The sequence below is a fragment of the Carex rostrata genome, chromosome 14 (genome assembly GCF_964058835.1).
Source record: "Carex rostrata chromosome 14, lpCarRost1.2, whole genome shotgun sequence".
Taxonomy (NCBI): Eukaryota; Viridiplantae; Streptophyta; class Magnoliopsida; order Poales; family Cyperaceae; genus Carex; species Carex rostrata.
In genome coordinates, this window is record NC_135931.1 from 2,710,669 (window position 1) to 2,725,328 (window position 14,660).

The window sequence follows — 14,660 nt, forward strand, 5'->3', positions numbered from 1 at the left end:
GACAAGCAAATACACAATCAATTCAATCAAAAGAGTTCATACAAGATCCAAATCAAGAAAAGCAAAACAAATTAAGAAAATCCATCATCAAACCCTATAAACAATGATCAACTACTCACAAGTCATAGATCTGTCCAGAAATACAAATAAAGAGATAAAGAGAGGCATGATAGAACTAGATCGAAGATCGGGAGTTGAGAAGAGGTTGATCCGTCGATTCTCGCCTCTTCCTCTTCCTTCTTCTTCTCTCCTTGCTCATTTGCTCTCTTTCTCTCTTTCTCTGAGCTCTCAATCTAGAATGGAATGGAATCCTCGAAAATGGAGAGATCCCTCGCTTTAAATAGCCTCTGCCAAGATTTGAATTCTGTCAGGCGGCATCTATGTACGGCCCGTACCAAAGTGGTACGGCTAGGCCGTACAAGATGGGAGGGAGGCTGGATCGGCTAAGTCTGGTAAGGGCCGTACCAAACCTGGTAAGGGCCGTACCAAAGAGTCCAAAAACGCCGTTTCTTCATTTATTTTGCTCCAATCCTGCAGAAAACAAACAAACTCTTAGCAGTACCAAATTCTAAGGATATATCAATGAAATGCACATGATTTTGACAATTTAGAACGTGAATTTGGTACTGTTGTACCCTAAAATATTGCCAATTGAATATTGGTAATAATTTTAATGCCTGGAAAGAAGCCAAATGATTTAAAGCCTTCCCAAGACAAAGGGAAATGACATATTAAAATTCATGGTAATATTCTACATTTAAAACCATGAATTTTGATATAAGGTTCAGATTCTAACTCTAAATGGTCAAGGAGTTATGAATTTTCAAAGTTTATGCTGATTTGGCAGCCTCTGATTGGTGCCACATGGCACAGGGTACCCATAGCAATAACCTTGAGCTTTCTGGGTACAAATCAGGAGCCGCAAACCTCCACCTTACATGTGGGACCCTTTGTGCAGCGAAACAAATCAATTTTCGCTGAAGTTGGAAGATAGGCAGACATGGAGCATGAGGATTAAACCCTGTACACCGCTCTGTCATTGAAATGTTGCATGGTGAACCAAGTTCACCCAAGGCCTGCACTTGAGTTTAAACTCAGGCGCTAAAGCGCCGCTGAACCCTTCAGCATACGTGAACTCGGTTCAATGAACCCAAGCGCCATCAAAGAAGCTGTCGGCGCCTCGGCCCACGTCAAACCAAGCTCAAACAAATCAAATAAAGAAATAGAGAGAGAGAGGATAGATGTCAGGGTCGCTGAAAGGTGGGACCCGAGCCCTGACACCTTCTTCTTCCTCCTCCGCGTCTCCTGAGCTCCAATTGGAGCTTGAAATTCATGGAAATTGAAAAGGGATTGAGCAGGTGCTCACCTAAACTTGAAAGAGGTTCCCTTCCTCTACTCCTTTCTATGTTCTCCCAAGCCTGAACAGTAATTACCCTCTCTAAACAAGGCCGAGAAGGAAGGAAGGTGAGAAAATGGGATAGCCGATTAGAGGCAGCTCAAGCTTTGAAACTTGACCGAATGACACCAAATGCCAACACGATGGTATCCCAAGCACCAATTTGGAATAACAGAGCCCAATTTGGTGTAATTTTGAATCGGTACCACATAGGATCCGAGCAATGCTCTCCATGCCAACTTGGTTATCTGAGTGGTAAATTGAGCTTTAGAACATGATAAGGGACACTATACGATGCTCTCTGTCATCTTTGGATGCTATGAAACACAAGAATCAAGAAAAGCCCATGTTAAGCTATGAAACAGCTCGGGTGCACCCTAAACTAGCCGTTTGGCTACTCACAGCTCACCCTGGTCCCCAGGACACGTGCCTGGGGCACCTGAGGTCAGTCCAAGATAGAAGAATATTCTTCTTGCACCCCAGGGGTCATGCAAATCAAGTTACACCTCTGAAGCCATGCAATCAAAGGCCATGATGCCATGCAGTGCCCTAATGGTCAATCCAAGGGCTCAAATGCATCCAACACACTCAAATGACATGTCAAAGCACAATTGGGTGATCCCCTACACAAAGCACACATGGAATGAAGCCAATCAGCCAGAGGCATTTGATCAAACACCTCTGGTCAAGATGAGACCACCTCAGCTGGGGCAATACAAAACCCTAGCTCCTAGCCTATAAAAAGGCACCTCAAATGAAGCTCAATAGAAGAGAAAAAGAACAGACAGACACAAGAAAAGAGACAGCTAGAGAAAGATACACGCAATCAAGCTCTAGATACACACAAACACACACTTTACATACACACAGTGGTGCACACATACACCATAGGCTTCCTCTGTGCTTAGCAAGCTTAATTCATAGGTAATTAAGTCTTGGATTCAATGTAAGGCCCCTAGGGGGCCATCTCATGTACTAATTTCATGAATAAAGTTTCTTTTTGCCATTTTTGATCTTCTTCTTGTTACTCTTTGCTCTATTTTGTGTTTCTGATCTGATAATCTCTCTTTAAAACATCAAAATAATATATACAAGCATTTAAAATACAAAAATCATCATTCTTGTACAAATCTTTCATTAAAAAAAAAAACACATTTTAATACATTTTCTACTATTTTTCTCTCATCTTTTTCTTCTCTGCCTCCTTGGATCACTTTTGCAAATTAATTGAGGGCTAGGATGAGTGTAGTGAGCCAGCTGGCATCCTTGCTCATCTAATCCCTTGATTTCTTTGATTAAAAGTGATTAAAAAAGGAAAAAGTAACTTAAATCAAAAGATAATCACACAAGGGCTGTTTAAAGTGAGCAAGTAAGCATCCTTTGCAGTTCTCAACCCTAAGTCCACTTGAGAAAGGCCTATGTTGCTGTCAAATCCAAGGAAATAGGGAAATTATGCCCTTTTTAATGGTTAATTTCATTATCTTTGAGGATCTGATTGCAAATAGTGAAAAACTGAGGTCTAAAGTGTAAAAAGACAGCAACTGAGTTGCTCCATGTCATTTACATCTTTAAATCCATGAAGTTTTGATGATAATGCCTTTGAAACAAGTGTAAAAGTGCCAAAACATGGTTTTAAACAAAATCAGGGACTTCCCTGCATATTTCCAGGCACAGGCATGTTCAAAATATGTTTAAAATGATGATTTCAGGATTTTTAAACTCCTTGATCTTCTCTTTTTTGTTACTGGTATGAAAACAGTGGCTTTAAGCCCTTGAAAACCTGTTCTGAACTAAACCAGACCTTTAATCATGCATAAAGCAATGGAAATGCCACTGGTACAATAGAATTCATTGAAATGTGTACAAATGACCTCTGCTGACAGATCAGCCATTTCAGAACAATGGAAGGACCAAATTGGAAAACAAACCTCACAGCTAAATAAAGCACTTCAAAATACACAAAATCGATATAAAGTTTGCATCATTTGGACATTCCTACAGAAAGTTATGAGGTTCCAAAGTTCATCTTTTAAAAATGAAAATTCTGTAAATTAAATTGACAAAATTACCTTCAATGCCCCTGACACTGATCAAGCCATTTGACTGAGTAAATGAGCTCAGAAAATTCTCAAATTTGGAACAGAAATCCTTGATATGTCTATATTTGAGTTCATGAAATAAAATTTATGACTTCTTTACAAAATTCAAGAGTAATTGGATCTGGAAATCTGGAAATATCATGTTCATATATCCTCTTCTTGACCAAAACCTGATCTAGCACAAATCAGTATTTCTGTGATGATCCAAATCCTTCTAAGACATGTAAGAAACTCTCAAGAATACTCAATTTGGCTTTAAACCTTCTGTACCACTCATTGGTACCAATTCGGTACCGAAACCGAAGTCATGAAGCTCAAAACATGTCTAAAACTTCTCTAAGCCTCAAATTGGTATCCCTGATGTCTCCTATAACATCATACGATTTCAAATGACCAGTCAATTGAAAGAAAACCCAAAGAAATCGATAAAAATCGATCTAGAATCCAATCGGTACCGATAGGTACTGTAGATGCCTGTTCCGCCGCCTCCGATGGCCGTCGACAGCCGACAATGGCACCAATCGACTCCTGACATCAAGGCGATCACAACCATGCCCTTGGTCGGCGCTGCCGTGACCTGGATCGGCCGGATTGAGTTTGTCAGGGATGAACCCTAAAGCCTATAACCCCTTTGCACGATCCTCAAAGCAAGAAGCACAGATCTCAAAGCAATCTGTTTGATCAGTGAACCAAATTTAAATCAAATCCAACGGATCCTGACATTTGGGCCCCACATGTCATATGTTTAAATCAATTAAGAGATTAGCCCGAATCTCAAAGTTCAAATGAATGGTATCTGAGGCTTTGTGCATTAATTAAAGGCCCAGTGCACATCTCAAAGGCCCAAAGCCCAAATCTTGATACTAAAACCCAAATCTTGAAGCCCACTTAACCAAATCATCTCTGCACTAATCTTGAAGCCCAATGATTTCAATCCAGTGACTTGTGCACATCTCAAAGGCCCAAAAGCCCAAATCTCAAAGCTCTGCACTGATCTTAAAGTCCACATATGACCAGAAGATCCTCTTTTGCATATAAACCCATCTGTTTTATTAAAATAAACAGAGAAGTCCCTGTAAATTTACATAAAGGCCCCTGCCAGCATAAAAACTTCCCAAACAAGCCCTTAAAGGCCCAAATTGCATTTCAGACCTTGTCAAAAGCCCAAATCACAGCCTCAGGTCCCTGAAAATTTACAAACAAGTCCCTGGGAGTATAAAATCTTCACAAATAAGCCCTTTCAAGTCCTTTTTGGCCATAACTTTCTCATACTAAGTCCAAATCAACTCAAACCAGTTCCAAATGAACCCAAATTCAATCTTCTTTAACTTTAAATAATATTTGGACATATTCAAATCTCAGCCATAATCTGAAATGACCAAAATGCCCCTCTCTCAAACACATCTTTATAAATAAAAGCATAAAAGTGACATCAAACGTTCCTTTTACATCAAAAACATATAAATGATATTCCTCATGAATATTCTCACATTTGAAATGTATAAAATCCATGTCTTCATGCATGCATCATGACAATTGACCAAAATATACTTCAAAATTAAATGAGAACCAAATACACGACCAAAACATATCATACATGAGTCCCTTTTTAGCCTCATTATTCAGTTCAATTTGAATAGGCGTACATCCCGGAATGCATGAGGTATTCAGTCTGACCCGAAAGGTCTTTCTGATGTAATTAACGGCGGGTGCTTGCACCTGTCGGGAGTAAAACGTCCTCACAATCGAAAACAATAAAACCTCCGACAACTGATCATGAACGTAGGTCGTCACAAGGGGTGAACCAGGAGGAGCGCAGAAAGAAATCCCGAGTGAAAATTTTCCCCTGAGTTCAGCAACCTGCTCATATTCGAAGCAGCAGAGTACTGAGCCCAGCCGGGGGCATTGCCATTCACACCCACATGCAAAAAATACCGCACCGTTAGCTAACCTGACGCCGTGCAACTTTCTGCCACCTACAGGTACGAAATCAAGTCAAATATAGGCTAAATATGCGAGGTATCACTCGTTTTTGTATTTTCAATGTCCAAATGGTTGATTTGAAGTGCTCAACATGTTCTCCATATTAATATGTGCTTGGAGACCAAATTTTATATTTTCTGAAATTTTTTTATTATTTTTTCAGAATTTTTCAAAATAGGGTTTTTCATATTTGTTTTTTTTATTATTTTTAATATTTTTAATATTTTTTATGTCTGTTTTGAAAAATTCTGAAAAACTAGTAAAAAATTCCAAAAAATGCAAAATTTGGTCTCCAAGCACATATTAATATGGAGAACATGTTGAGCGCTTCAGATCGACCATTTGGACATTGGAAACGCAAAAACGAGTTATAAGCATATGCCCACGTATGCTTAAGGAAATAGAATAACCAATCTCTCTCTCTCTCTCTATATATATAGAGGTTGGCTAAGTTCAAAATATTTTTTCCTAGTCTCTGGAACAAACGACTCGGTTTTTCAATTTTTAAATTCTAAGCAGTCGATCCAAACTGTTAGATGTTCAATCTATATTAAAATGTGCTTGGAGATCAAATTTTACATTTTTCGGTTTTTTTACTATTTATTAAGATGGTTTGAAAATAATTATTTTTATTAAATTTTATGCACCATTGAAAACTTCGATTTTCAACCATCTTAATAAATAGTAAAAAAACTCCAAAAAATGTAAAATTTGGTCCCCAAGCACATTTTAATATAGATTGAACATCTAACGGTTTGAATCGACTTCTGGACTATGAAAATCAGAAAACCGAGTCGTTTGTTCCGGACGCTAGGAAAAAACGTTTAGAGCTTAGCCAACCCCCCTCTCTATATATATTGAGGTTGGTCAATATCAAACTGGTCGTTCTTAGGTTGTGGAATAAATGCTTCAATTTTTACATTTTCAAAGTCCAAACAGTCGATTCAAATCGTTTAATATTCAATCTATAATAAAATGTGTTTGGAGATCAAATTTTATATTTTTCAAAATTTTATTACTATTTATTAAGATGGTTGAAAATCGATGTTTTCAATGGTGCAGAAATTTAATAAAAACAATTATTTTCAAACCATCTTAATAAATAGTAAAAAAAATCCGAAAAATGTAAAATTTGATCTCCAAGCACATTTTAATATAGATTAAACATCTAACGATTTGAATCAACTGTTTGGATTTTAAAAATAAAAAAACTGAGTCATTTGTTCCAGAGACTAGGAAAAAATATTTTGAACTTAGCCAACCTCTATATATATAGAGAGAGAGAGGGGTTGGTTATTCTAGTTCCATAAGCAAATGTACTTGGGCATAATTTTATATTTTATTACTATTTATTAAAATTAGTGATTTTAAAACTGACTTAATAAATAATAATAGTAAAAAAAATCAAAAAATGTAAAATTTGGTCTCCAAGTACATTTTAATATATAAATCACATCTAGCAGTTTGAATCGACCATTTAAATTTTGAAAATTGAAACAACTATGGAACGTTTTGATATTAGTCAATTCTTCTCCCTCTGTATATATATGTGTATGTATATATATATATATATAGAGAGAGAGAGAATGACTAAGCTCAAAACGTTTTTTCTTGGTTCTAGGAACAAACGACTCGATTTTCTAATTTTCAAAGTCCAAACAGTCGATCTAAACTGTTAGATATTTAATCTATATTAAAATGTGCTTGAAGACAAAATTTTATATTTTTTGAATATTTTTTACTATTTACTAAGATGGTTTGAATGTCGCTGTTTTTTAATGGTGCAGAATTTTAATAAAAACAACGATTTTCAAACCATCTTAATAAATAGTAAAAAAATTTCAAAAAATATAAAATTTGGCCTCCAAGCACATTTTAATATAGATTAAATATCTAACGGTATGGATCGACTGTTTGGACTTCGAAAATTAGAAAATCGAGTCGTTTGTTCCTGGGACCATAAAAAAACGTTTTGAACTTAGCCATTCTCTCTCTCTCTGTATATGTATATATAGGGATTGTCTAATTTGCTGCTGGTAACACTTTAACAAGGTGCTTACAGGGCCATATTAGCGTATTTGATGTTCAAACAACAAATCCAAACCGTTAGATGTTCAATCTACATTAAAATCTGCTTGGAGACCTAATTTTAGATTTTTTGGATTTTTTTTACTATTTATTAAGCTGGTTTGAAAACCGTTGTTTTTATTAAATTTCTGAAGCATTGAAAACAACAGTTTTCAAACCAGCATAATAAATAGTAAAAAAAAATTTAAAAATGTAAAATTTGGTCTCTAAGCAGATTTTAATATAGATTGAACATCTAATGGTATTGATTTGTTGTTTGAACATCAAATACTAAAATATGACCCCGTAAGTACCTCGGTCGAAGTGCTTCTGGTAGCAAATTAGCCAGACTAATGTGCATTCGAATGTATTTGGCCCGAAATACATACGGTCCAAATTTGAGTTTTCAAAATTCAAACAGTCGATCCAAACTGTTAATCTTATTCTCCATATTAATATGTGCTTGGAGACCAAATTTTACATTTTTCTGAATTTTTTTACTATTTATTAAGTATTTTACAAAATTGTTGATCCAACGGTGGCTGCTGATTTTACTGTTTTGTTAAGCCACCGTTGGATCAACAATTTTGTAAAATACTTAATAAATAGTAAAAAAATTCAAAAAAATGTAAAATTTGGTCTCCAAGCACATATTATTATGTAGAACAAGATGAATGGTTCGGATTGACCGTTTGGATTTTGAAATTTCAAATTTGGACCGTATACATATCGGACCATATGCATACGAATGTACATTAGTCACTCTCTTTATATATATATATATAAAGAGAGAGAGAGATCATAAATAGAACATTTTTTTTTTCAAAAGAGATATGATAGAATATATAGTTGATTATACCCCGGAGTAGTGTTTGGTAAATGTCCCTGGGGTTCAATCCGGACCGGTCCGTTCGTGCCCGTGCCACGGGTATGCACGGGTACACGGGCACGAGTATTAAACGGGTCGGATCCGGTTTTTTGAAAAAAAATCCGTGAGAACCTGGACCCCCATACCCTTGAACCCATACCCGTGAGTTCGTGCCCGTGAACCCGTGCGCCCGTGCCCGTGTACCCGTACCCGTTTTTTTTTCAAATTTCAATTTTTTTGAAAATTCCCTCCAAACCAATATATTTTCACATAAAAAATAATATTTTAAACTAATTATATTAGACATGCATAAATTTATTTTATATAAAGTGACTAAAATATATTATTTAAATGACAATTTCATTTACAATTTAATAGATATATGATAATTTCATATATTTTAATGAAATTACTTTCAAAACATCATATTGACAAGAATATCAATTTTTATTTGATCCATCTCATAAATTAATTTCATATATATATTTTTTTATTTTTAAACACTAAAAGCAATAAAAAAATTAAACGTCATATTGATTTTCAAAGAAAGAAAAAACAGAAAAAAAAAACCGGACCGGACCGGACCGCCCAGCCCCCCTACTCGGACCGTCCTGCCCCTGAACCCGTGACGGGCACGGGTATTAAACGGGCAGGACAGGATTTTTGAAAAAAAAAACCCGTAATGCCCGGCCCGTTGTACCCGTGTGCCCGTGACCGTGTCTATCCGTGCCCGTACCTGAGTTTTGCCCGGACCGCCCGGCCCGGACCGTTTATCAAACACTACCCCGGAGTCCCGGGCATATAATAATAAAAAGGAAGATAGATAGTAGTATTACATTCTCTTCCCACCTAAGTCGGATTTAAATATGATATATTTTTTTTTCTAAAGAAAGCAGAACTATGCTTTCAGATAGAGAAAGAAAAGATAAATCAGAGAGGAGGGAAAAATAATGAGACGTAATAGAACGGTAACACAGTTGGTTAGAAAAAAATTTAAAATTGTTGAATATTCAATTGTTGAGATTTCAAACTCTTTGCCCCCTTTTGCAGTCTCTGCAAAACTAAAAAAAAATGAAAAAAAGGAGTGAAAGAAAGAGAGAGAAAAATTGAGTCCTACATTTTTCTTTTCGAAAAATAAAATAAAATGAATTTGAATAAACTAAGTAAAATATTTAATGAGATGGAACGACTTTATTGCATCTCTTCACACAAAAACACTCGCAATAAAATAATTTTTTTTGAATAAAACTGTTTTTTTTTAATGGTAAATAAAAATATGTTATTCTCTACTTCAAAATCTTGACGACTGTCTATGTATAATTTATTTTATTTTTCATCCTACATTAACAAATTAAATCAATCATATCAATCACATCAATAAGCTACTTAAGCTCGCAAGTCACAACACTAACATCCAACCACAACAATAAATATTTTAGACAACAACAACAAGTCAATATTAATGAACTATCTCCATACGGTCTGAAAGCCAAGTCTCAGACAAACCGCCTTTCAACAACATTAACATGATAACATCTATCTAAATCCGTTGAAGAAGTTAAAATTCACAATAGTCTATATTTAAGGATCTTCGGTGATATATTAAATGACATCAATATTGCATGATATTAATTAAACAATCAATCTATACTCCTAATGCATGTCTATAAATTTTTTTAGTATAAATTTTTCTACTGACTGAATTTCTCAAAATGAATATAATAACTATAAATATGTTATATGCAAGGTTCTAAATAGCGCGTTATAGAGTTTTCGGACAATAAAAACTATGGCGTTATTAGCGCTACAGTACATTATAGCGGTGTTATATGGACATAGTGTCTTTTTTTAGCTATTTCGCTATTATGCGAAAAACGCTATTTAAGTCTTTGGTTCTGTGACAACATTAAGACTAGGGAAATTAGGTTGAATTTCATTGAAAATGAATCAAATTGGCAATTCTGATTATCTTTTTTTGAATTATGTCAAATTTTTTTTTCTTAAATTGAAAAACATATGGACATAATATTTCATAGAATTTAAAGAGTGAATTGAATATAAAATATCATTAATTATGAATGTTGCAAATTCGATGTCTTTTAATTAAATGATGAAACTTGAATTGAATTTCTGACGTACATGATATTTTATAGTTCACATTCAAAATGGCCAAATATTTTATGATGCATCACGCAAATTGCAAAGTACCGAGGCTTTACTACTAGAGGTATTAAAATTTGATTTGATTTGATCTTATTAGAACTCGAATTTGATTTGACCTAATATTTTAGAGGAAGAATTTCTAGTGTAATCACATTAGCTCTTAAAATAACTAATGTTTTCATAAAGCATCATAAAATCCAATATTCTTATAAAAACTCATTATTTTTTATCCCCTTTTATTGATTTAACTTTTTATTTAATCATATTAAAAATTGAATTAATAAAGACAAAATCATTATTAGGTTGTTAATAATAGTGTATTGTTTTCTCAAAATTGGTACAAGTATGGGCAGATCTCAAGGTTCTAAATAGCGATTATAGCGCTATAGCTTTTAAGGTCCGAAAAGGCAATAACGCAGCCATAGCGTAACCATAGCTAATTATTTAGAATTATTATAAAAGACAAGTAGTTAATAGCGTTATAGCTTTGAGGTCAGAAAAAACTATAGCGCAACTATTGCGTAACTATAGCTAGCTATTTAATAGCTATAACTATCAATTAGTTATAGTTAGCCATTACGTGATCTTAATTTTTTTTAATTATGTATATTTAAATTTAATTTAAATTTAATTGAATATTTATTTAAAAATTTATATATAGTTTAGTTTTCTTCGTAAAATACTAAATGTTTTATTGTAAGATAGTGGTTAAAATTATACTTAGTAGTGCAAATTTGAATTCAAATCTCATTAACTACACATAACGCATATTTTTACATATGCATTTTACGTTTCAGCCTCCCAATCTATATTTTCTACTTCTGCTCTGAGTACAACACATCTGCTACCCTATAAGCATCACCCTTCACAAATTAGATTATACAAGACAAATCAGACCAACAAATATTTTATTAGGAACAGCTCCTTCAAAATGAATACATGTGGGGTTTCTAGATGGTGATGACTCGTCATACCAAGTGGCTTCATAATTATTTATGGTTTCTTGAAAGACATCAATGGTTATTTTTTTATTTTTTATTTTTTAAAAGAAGGCTGATAGCATTACACGAATATATCGATATAAGATATATATGTATGAGATGCGAATATAATTATAAATTGAGGTAACATATAAGAAGATAGAGTAGTGGCCGGTAAGGCATATCTCAAGTCATATTTGAATGTCTTTTTGGTCAGCAAATAGAAAGAAAGCGTCTTTTCGATACACATTAAATCATCGAATGTCATAATTGATGATATAATGTACCAAGTCCATTAAATTGCGTGCCATCCCACCTGCTAAATGTACATTGTATATGCATCTGATCTGCAGTTGAGGAAATCGTAATAAAAATATTTATTTCGTCAAATAAAGCTTTAATTAAATTGCAACGATCCGTTTGTTTCTTGTGATTATGAATTTTTTTTCATCAATTGAACTATTTTTCTTTTTTTGAGTCAAAACCGGGCAGAGGCTGCCAGGGTAATTCTATTAAATAAAAAAGAAGCATTTAGTGTTACAGAGTCACCAACCAATAGGGATGCACAAAAAATTCGTAGTTTGTGATTCGATTCGAGTTTGATTTGAAAAAAATTGTAAAAAAATTGATTCGAAATAGTTCGAAATTAATTCAAACCAAATTCAAACTGAATCTGGTTCGTTCGAAATAGGTTCACAAACTATTTTAGTTTAAATCTCAAAGTAACGTGAACCGTTGATTTCCGTTGATGACTTATGTTCGCTGATGACTTAAAACATAATGCCACCCAGCCATAAGTCATAACTCGTAAGTCATAACTATCGTTCTCAGTTCGAAAATCCTAGATGAATTTCACCTCTCACTTTCGGCGATTACGATTACTTTTCCTTGTCGTAAAAAAATTCGTAAAAGATTCGAAATTGAGTTCATAAAAAATTCGATTCAAAATTAATTCAAACCCAAGTTAGTTCGAAATTAATTCAAATTAAACTCAAACTGAAGTAAGTTCGATTCGATTCGATTCGTTTGCAGCCCTACCAACCAACATAAGAAAAGCATAAAAAGCAACACCAGTCATTAAACACCTCTGTAACCCCTCTCTACCAAAACTAAAACAAACTGGTTAAAATCGGAAAAAACTAAAAATCAAACACTGAGCTGCGCTCCCTTGTTGAGCCTGTGTTTGCTCTGCAGTGTATTTCCCATAACATTAGAGAAGCAATTGAACTATTTTTCAAAAGTTAGAAGTTGTGTTGCACAATTTTGATTGTTCTAATCATCATTTAGCCATATCACACCTAACATACTCAAAGGCGATCAAATAACATATAACTATTTTGAAAATGTGAAAATTTGTGTTAAAATGTGAAATTGAGCACGGAGCCACAATTATATTTGCAGCAGTTGGGGGTGAGATCCATAGAAAGAGAATGAAGATTTTTTAATACAACAAAGCAGAGAGGAGAGTTTGAAATAAAACGAGTATATTTGTTAATTTAAATTTTAAGATAACTATTTAATAAAAAAAATTAAAATAACTACATAAAATGTTAAATAAATAAAATAAATTATTGGATAAGATGTTAAGTTTTAGTAATGATCTGAATATTATGATGTTTTCTTTGATAAATCGACTATTTCAAAAATTTATATGGGCAACTAGAAATTCTTCTCTTAAAAATTTGATTTGGATCTAATAAGTTTCTTTATAGTTAATTGATCCAAATTGATCTGAGATGGTACAAAAATCTATGAAATCTGAATCAGAACAATTCAAAACTCTAGATGCATTCAAATCCGAATCATCCAAAATTCAACAATAATATGAACTTAAAATGACCTGTTAATATTGAAAAGTTCAAAAGAATCCGATTATCGAGTCAAATTAACTCAAATTAGATGTGATATTGATCTAAGATGATATGAAATCTATATTGACATGTTGGATGACCGAAGATCCTACATTAATCAGTCAAACAATTCGAAATTCGATCTATATAAATTTGAATTGAGTAAAAATTATAAATAATCGAAATATAATATTTTTTTTAGTAAAAATTGGAAGTCAAATTACTCAATTATTTAATATCCACAATTTTTTTTCATTCCAATTTTGAACATTCGAGCTCTCATATAAAAATGATTGTTTTTTCCACTAGATCAAAGATTGATTTTAACATATAATAATCTGAATATAAAAATGTTACGTAACACATTTAATTTTAAAAAAATAATTAGACAAATTAAATTTAGTGGAACTAACTTGAATGATTTTTTTTTTTTACAAAAATTAGAAGTACCGAATAGAGTAAGGCTTGGGTGCTATGGATAGCATAGAGGCCTACGGTGCTACGGCTTAATATTCGAGTTTTTAAAATCCTAACGGTCGATCCGAACCGTTCATCTTGTTCTCCATATTAATAAGTGTTTGGAGACCAAATTTTACATTTTTTGGAAATTGTTTACTATTTTTTTAGATAGGTAGAAAATCAAATATCTGAATGGTGCAGAATTTTTTAGATCAAGTGATTTTCTACCTAGCTAAAAAAATAGTAAAAATTTTTCAAAAAATGTAAAATTTGGTATGTAAAATTTGGTCTCCAAACACATATTAATATGGAGAACAAGATGAACGGTTCGGATCGACCGTTAGGATTTAAAAAACTCGAATATTGAGCCGTAGCACCGTAGACCTCTATGCTATCCATTGCACCCAAGCCTTACTCTACCGAATAAGCTATTTGATATCTCTCATTCTATTCAGTTGCTCTCAATTTCACAATTTTTTCATATTTTATATAAAGTAAAAAAGTAAAATTGGCTGCTGCCGAATATGCTATTCGGTTCTGATTAAATACAAGTGATGGACTAACTATCCCCCATCCCCCAGTCAATTTCCTCCATTCATCCCTCAATCAATAACTACTTGTGGGGATCATTAACTAAATGAACTTCATTAATTACTTGTTGACTACCTAATATTTAATAGATTTTATAACTGACGCGTGCAAATATGGATACCTATGCACACAAGTGTTAATATATAATATATCAAGTATTCATACCTAAGATATCAAGTATTTCGAAAAAAAAATGGACACATC